Consider the following 21,720-nt stretch of genomic DNA (forward strand, 5'->3'; position numbering starts at 1 on the left):
GGGAGGACAGTGACGGGGGGATCGTGAGAGGAGGGGCGGGGGAGTCACCCAACCAACCTCTCCCTCAGGCGTAGCAGAAGGTGGGCAAGAGGGGTGATCCTGTTTCCCCTGAGGGAGCTGCCAACCATAGCAGAGGTGCTAAACGACAGAACAGGCACACCAGCAAACCACCCGGGCTCCTGAGGCATATACTTCAGAACAACTGCCTCCAGGCGTTGGTGCTAATCCGCTCGCTGGGCTGTTCCCTCCCTCCAGTGTCAGTCCCTCCAAGGCAAAGCCCGCGTCTTGCTCCTCCTGTGTGTCCAGCACCTGCGCCCCGATGCACAGGCCTGAGAAGGCTCCCCGTGCCCCCCGGCCCAGCAGAGGGGTGCTGCTGCGGCCAACAGCACCTGGTCACCTGCAGCTTACGGCTTACACACGGCCTTTTCCATGCCAACTGGGCTCCCGATCACCCTGAGGGAACGGTCTTGCGTCTACCATCTTGTATTTTGTGGTGTCCTTCTGGCTGAGCCACTTCACCTCTTTGGTTTTGTCATCTGTCAAAGGGGAGCCCTGGTTTCTGATTTAGCCACAGGCCAGGGAACACCTAAGAATCCAGGGGTTCAAAGAGGCAGTAAGGGAGGGGGAGAGACCCAGTTCAGACCAGTTTCTGAACTGAAATATTTCTGCTGCCCCATCATCCTGGGGAGGTGGCCGGCTGCTCCTTATCACTGATGCGGAGATACTCGGAAAGGGTTGATAAACCCACTTATTTTCTCCTGGCGCTTTGGTTATTATTAGGAATTTGTTAGGAGAGAGGAACAGGCAAAGGTATACCTTCGTGCTTATTTAATAACCTTTTTTTTTAGCATATTCCTGTGGCCACAGGTGCTGGGCAGGCAAGTATAATGACGATACAGAGAAAAGGAAGAACATTTAACTCCTTATGGCAGGCCGTTGCCTGCAGAGAAAGTATCCAGGGATATGAGGGCGGGAAGGCTTCTCTCATATAGATGGCAAAACTAAGGCCAGGATTCGGAAGGGGCTTGCCCAGGTTCCACCAGTCGGAAGGCTCCAGCGATCTTTAATGGGATTTATTAAGGAGAAAATAGGAGTGTTGGTTCTTAGCCCAATCCTAACGGAGTGAAGCAGGGAAAGGTCGAGCCTGGGGGACAAGACAGGAGGGGGAGGGTGGTGTCATCCTACAAAAGGAGGGCGGGGAGCCCAGAACAGGATCCAGGACCTCGGTCCTCCCTCCCTCACGCGTGCAGATCCTTGAAGACTGCCCTTTCCTCACCGGAGGACGCAGGCGGCCAAACAGGGAGATTGTCCACTCCTGAGCCCAGATCCTCACGCCGAGGAACGACAGGGGCGGATAGGCGTTCTCCCATTTCTGCTAGTTCTGTTAAGTTCTCGTGATGTGCTTCTGGCCAAGTGCCTTCGCCCCTCAGTCTTGCCACCTGCAAAATGGGGTCACCGCCGCTGCCCCACCGCGCGGGCCAGGAGGGCCTAGGAGGAGGGGTTCTGTGCCTGGCTGCCGGGAAATAGTTTCCTCCCCGCTCCCCCAGGGCCCGGCCCAAAGAGGCGTCTGGAAATTGCACTGAGCCAGCCAGTCTGGGAGGGAAACAATCAGCAGCCCCGACGCGGGGATCAGAGCAGCTCTGCAGACGGCGGGGGCGGGGGGCCGGGCGGGCGGCGCAGGGCGGAGAAAGGCGCGTGTCGCACGCAGCCCCCCGGCCCGTCCCCGCCGGTGGCCACGGCCGCCCTTCCTCCCGGCGCTCGGCTCGGCGCGCGGCCCGCACGGTCCCGGCCCCGCTCGGCCCGGGCTCCCGCCGGGCGTCCCCCCCCCACCCCCCGCTGCCTGGCGTGTGGCCCGGGGCGCCGAGCCGGTCACGTTCGGGAAGGAGGGGACCCGGCGTCCGGCGGGCAGCGGCCCCCGCCCAGCCCCGGGCACGCCTCTGCGGGCGCCACGTCCCGGCGCGGGTGCGGTCCCCGGGCGCGACGCCCTCTCGGCGGCCCCGGGGTCGGGAGGAGCCCCGCGCCCGCCGGACGCCCCTGTCCCCAAGAGGTGGCGCTTCCCGGAGCCCCCTTCACCGCCCCCGACCCTCGCTCAGCTGAGAGCTGGTAACTTGGGGGCCAGAAGCAAAGCCAACCGGGAGGAAGGGGCGCCAACGACCGGAGCTGGGGTCCCCTCCTCCGCTGCCTGGGCGGCTGGCGAGCGTTTCCTGCTCGGTACCGCCGCCACTGCCCCCGAACGAGCCAGAACTCGCCCTTGAACTGTAGGACGACCTCCTAGGCGGAGGAGGGTGGAGAGAGCCTCCGGGTCAACCTTGTGGTTTGACGAATGAGGAAACCCAGGCCCACGGAAGGGCCCTGACTTGCTCAAGGTCCTCACTGCAGGGTAGCGCCTAGTCCACGTCTTCGTCGCCCAGCCCAGGCCCCTTTCTCCGACACCGCGTACCCTACTTCAAATTAAATCAAATCCACCCTTGGGCTAAGGACAGCCAGACTTTGCCAAGAGTGGTTTGGCTAAATTAGTGAAATGCTAGGGAAAAAAAAAAAAAAGGAAGGTTTCTAATAAAAGCTGTCTCCACCCAACCGAGTGTTCTCCGCGCTCACCCACTAGCTCCACAAATCACCTGCACCGCCGCGCTGGACACCGGCAGCCTGGCAGCAACAGGCCCCTCCCTCCTTTCTTGCCCTACCCTCCTCCCCACGCACAGTGGCATTTTCTTCTCTGGTACCTGGAAGGGGCACAAATGCCCAGCGACCTGATTGGATCCCTTGCTGCCTGTGTTGTTTTCTCTGCCTTTAGAAACTGGCCAGGGCTGGGAAAGTGGGGCTAGGAGACGGATTTGATTCTTCTGCTGTCTTTTACCTCTAGCTAGGGTTCTTGCGTTCTACCCAGGGCAGATCTCAAACTGTGTCCCATGATTATATTTAGACATCCCTTCATTCCCAGTCTTTAGGGAGGGCTAATTTAGCTATTGTCTAAACACACCAAGGCACAGTTTCAAACCACACCAAGGATGACCCTTTGCTTAAAAGTCCCACATCAAAAGTAGCTCCTCCTAGATCCCCACCCTGCCCCCTGACAATTCAGTGAGGAAATGGCCAGCTGCCAAGTAGTGGTAGATTACAAAACTTAGCTTGGTCAAGACTTTCTGGGTCAGGGTAACCCAGAGGGGGAACTGAGAACCCCAGCTCAAAATCTAGATCACCCTCAACATGTGTGTGGTTGAGCAGATCATTCAACCCCTTGAGGACCTTGCCTCCATCCCCACTCTCTTGGAGACCATTCCATCTTCTCAGCTGTAAGAGAAACAGCATCTCATCTCGAGCGTGATGACTGACCTCAAAATACTTTCAGGGGACTAATCTACACTCACAGAAGGAAGAAAGGCACATCTAACCCCCCAATACTTGTCATAGCTGTGGGTATAATGTATATATGGAATTCTGTGTCCCAGAGAGCCACTTGAGGGTTTAGGAATCCTGGGTCTTTCACCTTTCTGTGCTTCTCACCATTAGGGCCCAATCCTGGAAGTGAGACTGAGGTCCTCACAGACCTTTAAATAGGGAAGCCACCTTTAAGATCATGCATCCTGACCCTTTCATTTTTTTTTTTTTAAGATTTCATTTATTTGAGAGGGAGTGAGCGAGAGAAAGAGAGAGAGAGCGAGCAGAAGCCAGGGGAGAGGCAGAGGGAGAGGCAGACTCCTCCACGCTGAGCAGGAGCTCCATGTGAGGCTCGATCCCAGGACCCTGAGATCATGACCTGAGCCGAAGGCAGACGCTTAACTGACGGAGCCACCCAGGCACCCCCACTGACCTTTTCCATTTTGAAGTGATTCCATAATTATTAATTTGTATGTTGAGTACCTGCCATGTGTTACAGCTGAAGACTGTTCTCTTCACTCAGGCCCACAGCGGGACTAGGAGACGAACAAGTCAGACGCTAGTTATAAACAATGTGAGAAGACGTGTGACAGTCATGTGCGGAGCGTAGGAGGGACCAGCTCTGCTTGGGGAAGAATCCGATATACAGAGGAGGTGATACCTGATTTGGATTTTGAAGGATAAATGGTTGGCCCAGAAAGGTGGGTTGGGATAAGAGGCTGAATTAGGACTACAACCCTGTTTCCTAGGCTGGCTGGTGCTCTTTCCTCACATGGCCACTATTTCTATCACCTTGAAATGACTCGCTAGGGAATCTGAAGAGCTGAATTCCCAGCTGCCTGACGTGGGGCACCCATGCTGTAGTCTAGGAAAGGCCATGATGCTGTTCAGCCTTGACCCCGCATCCATCAGCAAGACCAAATTAGCCTGGGCAACAGAGGGAGGAAATAAGAGACAACCGATCAAGCAGACAGACCATGCCAGCAGTGAAGATTTGAATCTTTGAAACTCTTGACATAGCCTAGTTCTCTTTTGCCTGGGCAAGGAGAGCAAAGGTAGATTCCATTTCTTTCTCCACTCGTAGGCACCAGAAATGTAGCCTGGTGAATCTGAACGGTGGATTCTTGGTTGTCTGTGTGTGGCTTTTCCACTAGTGGAGGAACTCTTTCCCAGACTTCCTGGTCCCTGCCATCTGGCATGGGGTGCTCAGAGGAGGCAGATGTCTTAGTTCAAGACAAACCCAATTCAGAATGGCGACTGGCTGGGCTAAACATGCAATTATAGAATGAAAATCCAACAAAACATGAAGTTGGAACCTATTGTTCTTTTTAGATCAGTCTCTGTATTGCTTCTCCTCCTTTAAAATATGAATGAATTAGAATTTTTACATTATTTTAAAAGACTGGAACATGAGCACTACGTGTTATACGCAACTGATGAATCACTAAACTCTACCTCTGAAACTAAGAATACACTCTATGTTAATTAATTGATTTTAAATTAAAAAAAAAAGACTGGCATAATAGAAATACGTAAGCGAAAGAATGAGGTCCTGGGACTGACTTCCTGAGAGGCAGATCCGCAGCAAGGCCGTGAACTTGCAGGCTGGCTTAATGGCCACTTCGCTCTGGGGGAGTCAGTTTCCTCACCTAGAACACGAGAGCTGAGATCCCAGGACCCTGAGATCATGACCTGAAATGAAGGCAGATGCTTAACCGACGGAGCCACCCAGGCGCCCCTACAGAGTTCTGACTCTTGAACCTACTGCTCACCTGCCTGATTCTGTCCTCCGCCGTGTGGAAAACAGTGCGTCCTGGTGACCATCTCGCACATCAGTCTAGAACGCCGGAGTGAAGGAACGTGGCGAGGGTGGAGAAGGAGAAGCATGTGCCCAGGGCCCAGACCTGAGAGAGCGTGTGCAGTGGGAGGACGGGGAGGATGGTCTCAGGGACAGGCAGAGGGGCTGTAGGTGGGGGTGGGGGTGGCCGACGGGAAGCAGGGGAGGCAGAAGAAGGGCTGTAGACAGGTCTGCCCGTTGCTGGTCAGGTGGCCTTGATGGAACCTGCTCTCCTGTCATTCCCACAAACTGTGGTTCAACTCATGGGGCAGCTCTTGGGATTCACCAGAGTGGGTCCCCCACTTCGGTGGAGGTTTCAGAGTCTCCATCATTGGTGTCCTGAGTCGAAGTCCCCAGCTCTTTCCCTGACCTGTCCCCAAGGTCTAAACACTTGGATCATGAAGAAGTGGAAAAACCCAAAGCCCTTGAAAAGCATTCTGTTCTCTCACTCAAGACAGTGGGTGTGAGTCTTAATAGACCCAACCCAAACATGTCACATCATCCCCAAACACATAATTCCACTCCTTCTCCTTGTGGTAGGGATCTGGGCAGAAAGATGGGGCTCCCCCACGACGAGGACGGTAAATAAAGGAGTCTTAATTTGTAACCAGCTCGTGTTTGAAGTTCTAATTTTGTAGCTTTCCAGGGTGAGCCTTATTCTGTGGTCTACGATTGGCTGGCATCTTATTTGCTAACCCAAGCCACCATCATTCACCTCAGCCGGCCTACATTCCTGTTCTTTAAACGTTCTGCTGCTCCAGGCCTGCATTGGGCTGGCATTTCCCCCATGAGTTCGCTGGATTTTCATCCACCACCGAGCTGGCTGCCAGCAACGGATGTCCTGCCACCTGGGCCCCGTGGGAGACCTCGCAAAACCCAGCTGTGAAGTTGGTGCGCCCGTCAGAGCAGCTCCATGCCGTCCTAAACTGATTGTCACAAAGTCACAACCGGAAAGCAAGGAAAGTCACTTCCACACACCGAATACCCACCGTTCTCATTTTTCAGGTCAATATTCTTGACTCCAGGGGAGCGTCCCTCATTCCTCCAACGGATCGGTCTCTCATTCCTCTGCTCCTGGCCCGCTTGATGCGGTCACTTCACACCTGAGGGGCTGCCGGGGGCTGTGCTCCTGCATTCATCCTGTGGGGGCCCCTGACCCCCCAACCCAAACCACAACGCCTGTCCATTTCCCCAAGGCGGTGTGTGTGTTGCGGGGGGGTACTTCCCAGGAAAAGTCTTCTTTGGCTTGATCTGTGCCCACCGTTCAGGCTGGCCACACTCTGTGGTTTCCGTTCCTGTCATCCACTGACAATATCACAGAATGGGACTTACCACCATTAACACTGCGCGCCAGTGGACAGCGCAGAATCCCAGTCTGCGCAGTTGTGGTCCTGAATGGTTTTCTTCTTGCCTGGTCTCCTCTTTCCCATCAAGTCCATATTAGTGGATACCACACAACAGGTGCTTGGGACAGGTTAGCTGTGGCCTTGAGTTGGGTTCTCTGGAAACCGGTGATTTGGGAGCAGGAGGCTTACTGCTCACTCCATTACACCTCTTTTGTTTTGTTTTGTTTTTAAATAAGTCCTCAGATAGTGATGCTGGCACAGGCCCCGTCTCAGTCAGGGCTCTACCGGAGAAACGGACCAGGAGGAGGTATCTCTCTCTCTAGCTGTGTCATCTATCTGGAGATTTACTGCAACGGACTGGCATGCACAATTGTGGGGGCCAGCCAGACAAATCCAACATTCAGCAGGCAGGCCCGCAGGCTGAAACTCTAAGGCAGGAGCAAACGTGGAATTTCTTCTTCAGGGAAACCTTGGTGTTGATCTTAAGGCCTTTCAACTGATGAGACGGGGCCCACCAAATTTTCAAGGATGATCTCCTTGACTTAAAGTTAACTGGCTGTAGATGTTAAATAGCCTCACAGCAACACCTAGATTAGCATTTGGCTGAATAAGGGTACTCTAGCCTAGCCAAGTTGGCACACAGAACTCACCATCACAAGCCCTGTGGCAGGAAAGTCAAACCCATTCTCGGAATATGTGTTGATTCCAGTCATGATTAATTGTTGCTTCATTAATTGGAAGGGATCCAATCTAATCAACTTGTCATCAGGTGGCTAGTTGATCTTTTTTGAGGGATGGTGTTGCCATCTTAGAGGCGTGGCATTGGTCTCTTATTGAGAGATTGGTCGATAGTAGCTAGATGAATCTTGGTGAGCGGGAGCTCATGCTAGTTGGCCCACTTGTAACTTTCATTATTTACTCCCGTGGATCTCCATTCATGTACCCATTGAGTGAGCACCAGGCTGACCAATGAGAGGGGCTGGTTAATGTCCACTGGCCCGGCCATTCGGTCTACTTAGTTACGTAAGTGCATCTACCATGGTGGATGCCCATTGATGGGCATTAATGTGTAACGTGAAGATCTTCGCATCTCATGCCCCCTCCCACAGGTCTGTCCCCCTATCTCATTACCATACCTCTTTGTCCCTGATCTTCCAAACTTTATCTCTCAAGCCCCTGGCTAACTAGTCAAGTCATTTGCTGCCATCCATGTCTCTGGTATATTCTTACCTTGGGCTATTTTTCTTTCCGCACATAGTAAATGCCCAGGTATACTGCCAAAGCTCTGCCCACTGGGAGTTTCCCTCACTGCTGTTTTTCAGGGTCACCCAGAGTAGGACTGTAGTGCACGCAATGTCTATTCCCAGCTTGCATCCAGCAAGCCAGGCCATCTATGAACCAAGCTCTGCGTTTCCCCCCCTACCTTCAGATGATCATAAAGGACCCTCCACCCTCTACCTCCACCCCCGCTCTCAAGTAGCCACCACACATGTAAGCTGAAGGAGAGGTACCAGTGTCATACTGGTGGACTGCACGGGGGTTGGGCCACATGCTTGTGTAGTTTGCTTCCACGTCTTACTCGTGTCCCCCGTTTTTGCCAAGTTCACTCCTGGATATATTCTTTGCATCTTAGAGTGCTGCTAGGCCCATGCGACTTTATGAGTTGGTGGGTCTGACAGCATTGAGCTCATGAGGGAAAGTTCTGGCTGCATGAACACTGATGGCCATGGTCACGTGTTCTGTTTCTACCAGGATCCAGCAGCATTCCAGAAGCTGTTTTGCCAAAGGTTTCTGATGATCTTACACAGATGGCATGGGCCCGTGTCTACACAATTCTCCTAATGGGGCTTGCTGTAACCTCCACATAATTTCTTCACAGATGCCTCCAATGTCACAGCTGTAAGGCCCTTCCCTGCCAGGGGGTAGGCCTGCTTGCACATGGCCTGGATCCACTGAAGAACCCTTTCGTATTCTGCACCCCACTCGAAGTGGACGTTCCTCTATGACAACAGTGTTACGAGTTGAAGCAGCATGACTAAAGAATGGGAAGATCCAGAAAGGTCTACCACGCATTGCACTTGTTTCTTTGCGGTGGGAAGTGCAAGATGAAGTATTGTGTCCTTTATTTCAGACGCCCTGGGTCACTGGGCCTCTAGACGTGTCACTGGCACTGCAGGTCCGTTAAATCTCAAGGCTTATTTTCCACCCTCTAGAGTACATGTGTCTTAGCAAAGCCTCAACATACTTGCCGCTGCTAGCCCATCCGGTGTGATTCACATGATGTCACCAAGAGTGGGTCACTGTGATGCTCTGCAGGATGTTAGGTAGGTCCCTTTGGACCATATTATATCAGAGTGAGGGGGAGGTAACACAGGTAGGGTAGGGGGAATTAGACAATAACATATACTTTTATCCATCTAAATGAATGTAAATTTTTCCTCATTCTCCTCGGCAGGGATGGAGAAGAAAGCATTCACTAGATCAGTGGCCATAAAGCCGGTGCCCGAGGCCACGTCAGTCAGCTTTCGCCAAGACACCACGTCTGTTTCAGCGGGCCTATTTGTTGAGTTTGCCGTGGTCCGTTTGAGCCCCCTAGGCTCTGTCCGGTCGTTGCAGAGCCCAGACCAGTGAATTTAGGAGGCTGTCGTGGAGATGACCACTCCTGACGTGCTCTGTTAATCCCCTCTGCAGCCCTCTGCAGATCAGCACCCCCCACCCCCCTGATCTGACACGGCCCCTCATTATGACCACTGAACTCGCCCGCTTCTGATGTTTGCTGCCATCTGGCCTCTATCATGTAAGGATCCCATCATTCCCATTGCTGCTGGGGAGTCTAGTCCAACCTTATAGCACCCTACAGCCCTTGATCCCAGCCCAGAACCCTGTCCGGCTCCTATGCATACATGGCAGCTGGGTCCTGCAACTTCACGATACAGAGCCTGTGTCAGTCAGAGTCCAATCAGGAGACAGAAACCATGGAGTCGTCTGAATGGGGAAAGTTTAATATGTAAGTAATGAAGTCTAACAGGGACCTGGAGTAAGGAAGGATTGGCTGGTAAAAACAAAACAAAACAAAGAGAACTCAAAAGTATCTAACAATAGCAGATGAAAGGACCAGCCAGGACCCCTGATGCAGATAGAGAGCCCTTAAGTGGCCTCCCCAGGGCTGAGACCTCGATCTCATCAAGAGGACACAGTCGTGGCTCATCAGATGGCAGGGAAGTCGTCGTGCTGAGCAGGTGGGTCTTGCGGGAAATTTGCCTGGCAGAACTCACCAAAATCTGCCCTCTGGGATGCCTGGAAATCCAGGGAAGATGTCGGTCATTGGAGGCAGTCCCCACTGAAGTGCCTGACGAGGGTGCTGGGGAGGCTGCTGGCCTCTGGGTGCTGCTGACTGCCAGGTCTTGCACTAGACAGCCAGTCAGCTGCCCAGGCCCCGGAAGCCAGGGGCTGGAGAAGCTGCAGGAGCCTGCCAAAAGCTTCACCCTAGAACTAGGAAGAGAATCCCTTTCTCCTGCAATGAGGCAAAAATTGACAACTGGCGCAGTCCTTTTCTTCCTTTAACAAGGCCAGCACTTCCCTAGCTGGGTTGTGACTTGGTTACTGGTCTGGTGGCCAGGAGAAGAGGTGGGGTAGATCCAGAGAGGCGGCTCTGCATCTGCTTTCAGCAAGAGGGGAACATTAGCCCTTTGCAGGAGGGGTGAACCACTTCTGCAGTCCCAGAGGGTTAAAGGAGATCTGGAACTTACTGGACCCAGATGTCCCCAAAACGAACGTCAGAGTCCCACCCCTTCCCAACCAGGCCCCTGGCCTTGTCATAGTAGGTTCTCAATGGGTAAGAATTCAACTTTATTTGGAGCTCTGCTTACTTTTATAATTAAGTCTTGGGCCCGATCTTCAGCTTTTCTTCTCACTGGCAGCAAGAGATGAGAGTTGCTCCTTATGTTCCGGAGGCAGTTAGTTTTCTATTGCTGCATAAAAACTACCACAAGCAGGGGCACCTGGGTGGTGCAGTCGGTTAAGTGTTGGACTCTTGGTTTTGGCTCAGGTCATGATCTCAGGGTCATGGGATCAAGCCCCGTGTGGGGCTCTGTGCTCAGTGCAGAGTCTGCTGGAGATTTCTCTCTCTCCCTCTCCCTCTGCTCCTCCCCCTGCTCTCTCTCTCTCTCAAATAAATAAATAAACAAATAAAATCTTTTTAAAAAATTACCACAAGCAGCTGCTTAAAATACCATCCACTGATTATCACGCAATTCTGTAGGAATCTGGGCAGGCTGGACTGGATTCTGCTCGGGGTATCAGGTCAACCATGCCATGAAACATAGCATGATCGTGGGAGTAGAATTTCATCGCAGTGACAGGTTTTGGGGATTAGGACGTGGAATCTTGGGGGGCCACTTGTAGACTTCTGCTGACCATGCTTCTGCAGATTCATGTCCCTTCCAAATGCAAAATACACTCACCCCCCCCTCCAGGTTTCCAAGGGTCTCATCCTATTATGGCATCAATTCAAAGTCCAAAATCTCATCAAAGTACCATCAGCTCCAAAGTCCAAACTTGCATCATCTAAATCAGATACAGATGAGGCCCCTGAGTACACCCCCTTCAGGGCAGCTCCTGGACACAGTTCCTCTCCATTTATGGGCCCTTGAAACTAAAGAATTAAGTTACGTAGCCCCAACATTCCCAACATGTGGGGTGAGACAGGCATAAAACAACAGTTAGAGTCTGGTTCAAAAAGGGGGAAATGTCACCAGTCCAAAGGAGTTTTAAAATCGAGTCAAGCACACTCTGTTAGGTTTCAGACCTGGGAATAACCCTTCATGGCTCATGACTCTGCTCCCTGGGTTCATGGATCCACCCTAGAGTCACTCTTCCTTTCTCATGAAAGACAGCACATGTTTGCTACATGTCTTCCCAAACTGCTTTCTGTCAGTAAAATGTGGGGAAGCCGAAAGCTCCTTTCATTTTCTACTGTCTCTCTCAGTCCATCCTCATGCTGTTTCTCCAGGTATACTTTTCAAGAACCTGTGGGCTTTGCATGGAATGCACAGAGATCCACTCCATTAGACCAAAGGCTCTCCCCCACAGATCTTTCCGGGATGGTCCCTTCTATTTGACTTCTGCTGAGGAGGCTAAGGGGCAACACCCCCTAAGCTTCCTAGAGACCCCCCGCCGGTTTGATTGAGACTATGAATACCCTTGATATAGATTGAATTGTGTCCCCCTGAAATTCATATCCTTGAAATCCTAACCCCCAGCACCTCAGAAGGGGACCTTATTTGGAAATAGGGTTGTTGCTGAGATGATTCACTAAGATGAGGTCAACCTGGAATAGGGTGAACTCTTAATCCAATATGCCTGGTGTCCTTATAAAAGTGGGAAAGTTGGACATACACACACTGGGGAGCGCCATGTAGAGATGGAGACAGACATGGGTGACGCTTCTACAAGCCAAGGAAGGCCAAAGATCGCCAGCAGCCCAGCAGAAGCTAGAAGAGAGGCATGGGACGGATGCTCAGCTTCAGAAGGAACCAGCCCCGCTGACACTCCCATCTTGGTTTTGTAGCGGAGACAATAATACATTTTCATTACAGAAGCTGCCCAGTTTGTAGTCCTTCGTCGCGGCAGCCCCGGCACACTGATAACAAGCCCTGCTCTCCTGTGACTGGCCTTTGGGTCCTTCTCAAGTTTCAGCAAAAGGTTGTGGAGTCACATGCCTGAACTTCGCTCCTCGCCAGTGAAGGGTGTTAGTATCGTCTGCGTTCTGGTAGGCTGAGCCTTTCCCAGATCATCATGCCCTGGCTCCTTTTTAAGTTTTTCCCTTAATTTCTTTCTCTCCTCTTGTATTTTATTTTCTTTTATTTATTTATTTATTTTTAAGATTTTATTTATTTATTTGACAGAGAGAGACACAGCGAGAGAGGGAACACAAGCAGGGGGAGTGGGAGAGGGAGAAGCAGGCTTCCTGCCGAGCAGGGAGCCCGATGCGGGGCTCGATCCCAGGACCCTGGGACCGTGACCTGAGCCGAAGGCAGATGCTTAAGGACTGAGCCACCCAGGCGCCCCCATCTCCTCTTGTATTTTAATACAAGCAGCAACGAAACCAGACTTGGCCTAGAAAATCTCATTGAAAACATCCAGGTTTATTGCTTATAAGTTCTGTTTTCTCTATAGCCATCAGACACAGTCCTGCTAACTTTCTGCCGCTACGTAACAAGAATTGCCCTCCCTCCAGTTCCAATGATATATATTCCTCTCCTCCTTCTGAGCCCTGGCCATCAGCGTCCTATGGTCCAGGTTTCCGGTGCCGCCAAGGAGAACGGTCTGTGGGACTGTAGTCGCCTTGCGTGGGGACAGGTGGTAGCTACGTTCGCGGTGAGCACAACAACAGCAGGTAGACTTGTGGAATCACTGTGTTGCACATCTGAGACTAATGTAAACTATGTGTCAACTACAATTCAGTTAAAAACAAAACAAAACACCGACCATGGCAGAAGCCGCTGCCTTGCGCTGGATGTGAAATCATCCTGCAGCACACAGGATGTGGAAGAGGCAAGGTCATGTACTGTCATCACAGAAGTCATGGCAAGGACCGTGGAGCAACTGAACAGATCTGCTGTTGTTTGGACAAAATAAGAATTCTTTGTAAAGGGGCGCCTGGGTGGCTCAGATGGTTAAGCGTCTGCCTTCGGCTCAGGTCGTGATCCTGGGGTCCTGGGATCGAGTCCCGCATCGGGCTCCCTGCTCCGCACTGGAAGCCTGCCTCTCCCTCTGCCTCTGCCTCTCTCTCTGACTCTCATGAATAAATAAATAAAACATTAAAAAAAAAAAAGAATTATTTGTAAGTATATACCCTGCAATCGCATATGCCATGAAGCTTTTTATTACACATTTTTATCAAAGATTTAAAAAAAAAAAAGAGTCCAGGTTTCCACCAATGGTCTGTTCGTGGAGATTGAGCCTCTCTCTGAGGCTGTTCAGGGTCGGACTTTTCCTCATGTTTTTCTGACCGGCAGTGTCTTTAACATACATATTTCTAGGGGCTCCGGGGTGGCTCAGTCGTTAAGCGTCTACCCTCGGCTCAGGTCATGGTCCCGGGGTCCTGGGATCCAGCCCTGCATCGGGCTCCCTGCTCCGTGGGAAGCCTCCTTCTCCCTCTCCCACTGCTGCTCCCCCTGCTTGTGCTTGCGCACGCTCTCTCTCTCATACGCACTCTCTCTCAAATAAATAAAAAATCTTAAAGAAAAAAACCAAACAAACATACATATTTCTACTAACGGTCTGTTCAGAGCGATCTAGGCTTTTTCTAGAAGTCTAGAATGCTCCTCATAATTCCTGCAGCCTCCACTGCCTGATTCCAGAGCCATTCCCATATTTTTAGGTATTTGTCATGGCAGTCTGCTTCCAAGTACCCACATCTGTTTTACTTTTTATTGCTGTGTAACAAATATCACAACGCAGTGGATTTATTTTTTTTAAAGAATTTTTTTATTTATTCATTTGAGACAGAGAGAGAGAGAGAGAGCATGAGGAGGGGGAAAGGCAGAGGGAGAGGGAGAAGCAGACTCCACGCTGAGCAGGGAGCCTGATGCGGGGCTCGATCCCAGGACCCTGGGATCATGACCTGAGCCTAAGGCAGACACTTAACCATCTGAGCCACCCAGGCGCCCCAACGCAGTGGATTTAAACAAGCCAAGGTCCCATGACTTTCCCATTTGCCTTTCATCGGTGACTAAATACCTCAGCCATTCATTATCTTTCCCTGCTACGTCAGCGGCACTCACCAATAGCCTTCCGATTCTACTGTCCTTAGAATGGGTGCTCCCCCCAGCCTCCCAAAAGCCTGTGGTATTGCCCTCTCCCCACACCAAGTGCATCCTTTCTCCCAGTTCGCCACGAGTGAAAATTCGACCAACGGCACCACTCCAGCAGGAAAGCATGCCCGTTCCACTTACCACTAGTGATGGAGTCTTTAGCACCAGCTGCCCAGCAAGGGTCCCAAATCCCAGCTTAGACTCTGCTTCCCCAAATCAATTCTGGCACCAACTCTGTCAGATCAGGCTCCTTGGGAAGGGACTTGAGTGCTGAGAATCAAAACCTGGAGAGTCTTCAGTGAAGTAGGCTTGGACAGGGGTCAAGTTGGACCCAGAGTTGAACTGTTTCTGAAAGGGGGGGAATCTGGGTGGTGCCCCACAGCATCCACTATAATTACTGTCTTCTGTATCTCCGAAGAGCTAATATTTGTACTTTGTATTGTCTATTGCTGCTTAATAAATTACTCCCAAACTTAGTAGCGAAGAGCAGCAACTCATCATCACATAGTTTCTGTTGGTCATGAATCTGAACTCAGATGAGCATCTCTGGCTCAGGTCTCTCATTACGTCATCAAGCTACAGTCACCTCAAGACGGCGGTGGCTGGCGAGCCCACTTCCAAGCTCACTCATGTGGCTGTTGGCAGGCCTCAGAAGACCACTTCCAAGTTCACTCACATGGTTGCTAGCAAGCTTCTGTTCCTGGCCACGTCCTCCATAGGCGGCCTGTGTTTTCATGACAGAGCAGCCAGTGATTGGAAAGAGAGAGGCCATACCCAATCTTTCTGTAACTAATCTTGGAAGTGACATCTATCCGTTTGGTCATATTCTATTCCGTAGAAGCAAGTCACTGAATCCCGCCCAACCAAAGGGAAGAGGACCACACAAGGGCATGAACACCAGGAGGTGGGGATCACTGGGGCCATCTTGGAGCTGCCTGTCACAGGCACGACCTGCCAAACACTGAGCTGAGCATTTTACCCGCATTGCTTTATTTAATCCTCACCATGACCTTAAGGGAGCTGCTATTAATATCCTGTTAGCAGATGTGGAAACAGGCTCAGAGTGGTTAAACAGCTTGCTTATAGGTAGACAGATTACTGTGTGGGAGAGAAAAGATTGAGCCCAGATTTGCCTGTGAACAAGCCCGTGTTCCTCTTTTACTACAGGGTCTCCCTCAATAACACCTCTGGAAGGATCAAAGTAAGGACGTTGAAGCTAAATAGGGTGTCACTATGCTTTCAGTGCCGGGGCCGAGGCTGAGATGTACCAATCAGGGGTCTAAAGCCAGGCATTCCCTAACTCAGGAAGTTCAGGAATAAGGCTGGGAACACAGAAGAGCAGGCCAGAGGCCTGGCTGGAGAGGGAACTCTGGAAATCAGCTACGGACTTGAGGAAATCCTCCTTCCTTTCCAGTTTGCAGACCATTAGTAGACATATGTACGGACTGGAAATGGAGCAGGAACCTCAAAACAAATGAGCGATAGCCATTATTTAGATATGGTCAGAAAAGGTTAAGCTTCTTGCATAAGGACCTATGCAAACTTATAAGCTCTTGGTAACTGCTCGACCGAAATCCAAGGGCTGTTCCAAGTTATCCACTGCTGTGTAACAAGCCACCTCAAATCTTAGTGGCTAACTGCAATAACAATTTACTTCTGGTGATTCTTTGGGTTGGCTGGGCAGTTGTTCTGCTGGTCTCACCTGGGCTCCTAAGCATGAATTCAATTGAGGGTCAGCTGAGCTGAAGGGTCTGCGATGTCCTCACCCACGTGTCTGGAGCCTTGGCAGGGACGGCTGGGACCTCTCTCTCCACACAGGCATCATTCAGTGGTCTAGCCTGGGCTTCTGGTCTCACTGGGCAGTCATGTTCCAAGAAAATAAAGGCAGAAGCTACAAGACAGCTTGAAGCATAGGCTCCAGAACTGGTACCCCATTTTTGCTATTCTACTGGTCAAAGCAGCCACGAGACAAGCCCAGATTCAGGAGAGTGGAGAATGGCCACACACTAAATGGGAGCTTACTGGAAGGCAGGCCAGGGACACACTACAACAGGGTGGGGACAGTAGGGCATGAGACTCAACCAGGGTCATCGTTAATTCCATGTACAATGGAGGCCTTGAAAGGGAGTTCATGTTTGAATCGTGACAAAGTACAGTTGACCCTTGACCCACATGGGTTTGAATTGCGCAGGTCCACTCATAATGTGGATTTCGGGGAAAGAGCACAGTACTGTAAATGTATTTTCTCTTCCTTATGATTTTCTTAACATTTTTTCTCTAGCTTACTTTATTGTAAGAATCCAGTAAAAATGCATATCTAAAATATGTGTGAACTGTTATTGGTAAGCCTTCCAGTCCACAGAAGGCTAGTAATAGTTAAGTTTGGTGGGTTGGGGGTGGGGGAAGAGTCCAAAGTTATACACGGATTTGTGACTGCACAGGGGGTCAGCTCCCATAGCCCCCATGCTGTTCAAGGGTCAACTGTGGTCCTAGTGACCCTGGTACTGGCAGTGAGTCACAGGCCCCACGAGAAAGGACTGCAACGTGCCTGCGATTTGAATGGTCTCCATTGCAGGGTGCTGGAATGAGCAATGGGCTAATCTGTAGGGAGCTTCAGAGTTGGGACCTAGTCAGAAATAGAAACCTGTAAGACTTAAGATGTTGGGTGTTCCAGATACAACAACAGATTCTATATGAAAGTGAATTCAGGCTGCTGTTGGAAAAAGATAATACACATATACACTGCTTTAGAACAGGATTCTTCAAACTACAGGTAGGACTTAGGAAAGATACTTACCTTGAATTTTTAATCCACTTATATAAATAAGCTTATAGATCTGCATCTTGGATTAGCTGAGTAATGAGAAGATACATTTCTTACCAAGGGTCACAGTCAAAGTTTGAAAGCCACTGATTTAGTATATATTGAGGTGGGGGGAGTATCTACTCTATATCCATGGAAAAAAAGTGTGTTAACCTCACTAGTCCGAGTTACAAGATGACAAAGAGCAAGAGTGGTAATTCTATGATTTGGACAGTTTTGTTCCATTCTAAGAGGATTCAAACAAAGGGCACTTGAGTAGTAAGATTTCTTTCCCACATCCTTTACTCCCTCGCTGGAATCCTTAGCCGGAACAAAACAGGGTGGATCCCAAGTTGGGAAGGCTTGTGACAGAAAACAGTTGGTCTCGCACTTGGCTCTGGTCATAGCTCTGAGGGCAAGTCTCACCCAGCATCTCACCACCTCACAACGTATCAGATCATTATTACTGTTGAGTCTCCACCACTCAGGACAGAAGCTCCATGGTCTTGTTCACCGCGTGACTTCCCAGTGGCTAGATTAGTGCCCAGCACATAACGAGGCACTCAATGAACATTCGTGGGCTAAACAGACGAGTGAGGGGGTGAACGGGGGTGGGCGTAGCAAGAGGACCCTCGGCCCAAGTAACGTATTTTATGATCCTTGCTTTTTGCTGAAGATACTCCAGTAAGCTGCTTCCCTCCGGGCTTCCGGTTCTTCAGACTGCTTCAGATCTCAGTTGGGATCCTTTTCTCAAATACTGTTTTCAAGGATATGTTCAGATCTTCGCTCAGCTGTGGCCAGTAGGGCGTTACTGAAACCCACCATCCCGAGGCAGGCGGCCCCAGCAGATGAGAACTCATCACGTTAACTCTGGCCAGCAGCCCTCAAAACGTGTCATCCTTCAGAAGGAGGCCCGTTGCGTTTGTGAGCTGGGCACGACTAAAGGCCACAGATGACAGCAGATCAGGACTGTTCATCTCACAGAAAACAAGGACAATTCACTGAGCAAGGACACCTCAAAATGTTGCTGACAAGAGGGTGAGGAAGAAAGGAAGTTAAGAAAGACACACAACAGATATGGCTACTTTTTTTTTTTTCTTTTTACTTTGAACATTAGCATTAAGTTTGTTACCGTACACATCCAAAGGCCCAGCATGTCGGAAATATCATGAAGTGGCACGCCTTGTACCAGAGTCTCACAAGAATAAAATAGACAATGCTACATCGAGTGGTTAAAAATACACAAAAAAGTAGTTTTAAAAGTCTATAAATTTTTTATACTTAAAATCATGATTGAGTTGAAATAAAAAAGTGCATTTCAATTGCTAAAAAAATAATATTGGTATAGTTAACACAAGGGGGGAAATCAGTACGTTGAGGGATCTGACAGGATGCTGGAAAAGAGATGACTCAGGGAAGCTAGGCTAGCTGGGAGATGCAGGGGGGAGCGTGGTTCTGCCTCGCCACAGCTCCCTGGGGCCATGAGCTCTCCTCTCCCCAGTATCTTCCCCATCTGAAGAGATCCTGTCTTACTACCTGTCACCTCCCCAACTGAAAGACTCCTCTACACTTCTTTGCAGCAAGAGAGGTACCTGCCCTACACGAGTCCAACTTGACCTTCAATTGCGTCTTCGCAGAGGTAGGAGAGGGACACTGCCCCCTTCTGGACTTGACACAAGTACCCCAGCCGCATGGCCTGAATCCTTGGGACCTAGCAGGCGGAACAGGGACCAAGCAGCTTCTGTTTTGTCAAACTCCTTTGGACAAATGTTCAACATTCAACAACAAGCTTTGTAAACCTAACGCTAAACAATTCCTGGCAAGCAAACTGGATTTTCTTTAAGAAATGAGGAAAAGTGCAAGTGATTGCAGTATTGTTGGGGAAAACAAAAATAAAAACCAACAAGTTACACCTGGCCACTTGTTACCTCAACCAATCACAGCTTCAGTTTCGCTTTTTGTCAAGTGTGGGAGTGGGTCAGACTTGGCCGGGGCTGGGGTGGGGGTGGGGGGGAAGGAGCCAGGCAGAGATCTGGTAAGAAGGCCACTCCTGCCTCAATGGGGTAAACCGTGACGATCGTTTGCCCTCAGTTATGACCAACCAGCTCACTGTGAGGAAGATGTCGCAGTGAGTACAACAAACTCGAGGTCAGAGCCCTGATGAGGGTCAGGAGCCGCAGGACAAGTCCCGGACAGAGAGGGAACACAGACTGAATTCCAACCTGGAGAAGCGGCTGCTGCTGGGGACCTCCCAAGGGTCAGGATGCAGGGTCTGACACCCTCCCCCCCCCCTCCCCGCCCCCAGGACTTGCTCCCTGGCATACCAGACCTGCCCTGGAGCAGAGAGAAGCATTTCCTCTTTCCTACTCCAGAGCCAGGCCTGCTGCTTGTCCCTCTCTGAGATGTGATCATCCTGTGCTGCTGGTGGGGTGTGTGAGAAAGAAGTAAGGAGGGCTGCCTTCCTGCTGCTCTGCACAACCGAGCCCCCAAGGAAGGATCCTAAGCTTTCCATCTTGGGGCACTGTTGTTTAAAGCGGCTAATTAAGATGCCTGACCCATGAGGACCTGTGACCCACTCATCAGTCTTTGCATCCTGAAGGTTGAGCAACTACTGGACTTAGCAATAAGGGAAAATGTCTTAAAAACAAAGATCTATAAACAAGCACGGAGCCAAGAGAGGATATTCTGTAAGAGACTTAAAAGCGGGATCTTCCAAAGTTTGAGAATAAAGAAGCTAAAGGCCTTTGTTGCTCTCTTGTGGACACAGCCAGTACTGCGGATGGAAGAGAGACAGCTCTTGGCAAGAAATGAATAAAATGCGTACTGAAACTGATGGGAAGATTGAGAGGAATTCATCCGACTTTCAGAGGCTGCAGATCTATCCTTTGGGATACAACTTTAGAAGTAAACACCTAAACCATGCCACATAGTCTCTTTGTTTTTCCCTTTTGGAAAAACCTAATGAGTTGCATCATCAAACACAGAAAGGATATTTCCAGGAGTGTTAGAGATTCTAAAAGAATAAAATATTTCCCACCAACTTTCAAATGCAATTAAACGCAGCCTTGAGTCCTCTGCAGGATGTGATGCGACGTCTCTGTCTCTGCCCTTCTGACCACACGGTCCCTGTTCACCTGTGAAAGACAGGCCGGGAGGAAGCTGGGTTCGCTCAGGGGAGCTGGATATTCAGAAACAACTTGATTCTTTGGCACATCCGAGTCAGAGAGAGGCTCTCTGGCTGATCAAAACCAGCAAATGCGAGTATTACATTTCCTTCTGAAGTGAAGCAAAATTCAGCTTCTGCCCCTTCTTGCCCCATTCCCATTTCCTACGTGTCCCCAAAATTGTTTTCAAGTAATCTGTAACATCCCTGATCTCACCGGAGTAGCTCAAACAGTGTGAAAGGAACCTGGAACTAGAAAGTGGAGGAGATACTTCTCAGGGCCCTTTGATAATTACACCAAGCGTGCCCTATCCTAGAAGACATGGAACAAGAACAGTCTGTCTCAGGGATGTGGCTCCTCCAAGTGTGAGGCCGCCATGCCTCTCCCCAACCTGTTGTACTGCTTCTGACTTCAGAGAGAAGCCACACATTTCAAAGTGGTTACTTTAGGTAGCCAGTTACAAGAAAAGAGGCAAACTTCTAGGTCAATAACGGGGACCATCAAGGCAAATTAAGGTGGAAAGGATTTAAAACATGAAACTCTTGTTACTTATTTCTGTAGTCTACTTTTTTGCATTCTGGAAACTGGTCTTTCAATTCCAAATAGCTGGAGAGGCTTTCAGATGTCTTGAATTTATTCCTTATCAAACATAACCAATTGTCCCAATTTTGCACTGTCTCACCAGTTAACATATTGTCACCAGGCAAAAAGGGTTAGGAATTTATTAACAGCTGCCTTCACAGACCCCCACTTTGTGTGGTTATTAGTCTTGAAAACCTGAGACTTAGTATTATTAACTTTAAGAAGAAGGGACATGGCATTTTAGGTCAGAAAGGAACAATTTTTGACTAAGACCAAAATACTCAACTTAGCTTTCATTCACTTAAAGAAAAGAAAATGCAACCCAATTTCCTCATTTTAAAGAGTTGTATTTGTTTTCAGTTTTGGAGGAGATCCGAACAGGAACAAGGGACCTGCACAACGACACACACACACACGTCAGTTCTGACTGTGAAAGATTAGCTGACTGCTACAATGGTTTATCAAGAAGGTGCTCCTATCACATGGAGAACACACACTGCAACCCCCTTATTACATCCTTCATATAACATGTATCAATCACACTCTAAAAATTAATGAGATGAGAACAAGTAGAAAAGAAGGTAACTGGAAGTCTCTGAGGGACAGGCAGATGAGAGAGGCAGATCAACAACCAATAAAGGACTTCTGATCAACCCAGAGAGCGATTTCAAATTCATCTGACTCAACTAGAATTATGGGTACAATCTTCCGGAATGTTTCTGGAAGAGAGAGGGCACGCAGGAGCAGGGCCAGCAACAGCAGTATTCGGGATCCCTTCATCAGAAAGGGGAGG

At 50.0% G+C, this 21,720-nt stretch overlaps 1 long non-coding RNA gene across 1 annotated transcript; it reads right to left on the reverse strand.

Moving 5' to 3' along the window:
- Positions 1-813: 813 nt before the first annotated feature.
- On the reverse strand, positions 814-2,294 carry LOC114201167 (uncharacterized). Its single transcript, XR_003607593.2, has 3 exons — positions 2,133-2,294; positions 1,277-1,439; positions 814-1,144 (listed from the first exon to the last, which is right to left on the reverse strand). It is a non-coding gene; the product is annotated as an uncharacterized LOC114201167 (long non-coding RNA).
- Between the last annotated feature and the right edge of the window lie 19,426 nt (positions 2,295-21,720).

Source organism: Eumetopias jubatus, unplaced genomic scaffold, assembly GCF_037043125.1.
Source record: "Eumetopias jubatus isolate StellerSeaLion01/CBP00866 unplaced genomic scaffold, mEumJub1_p1.0 scaffold_10, whole genome shotgun sequence".
Classification (NCBI taxonomy): Eukaryota; Metazoa; Chordata; class Mammalia; order Carnivora; family Otariidae; genus Eumetopias; species Eumetopias jubatus.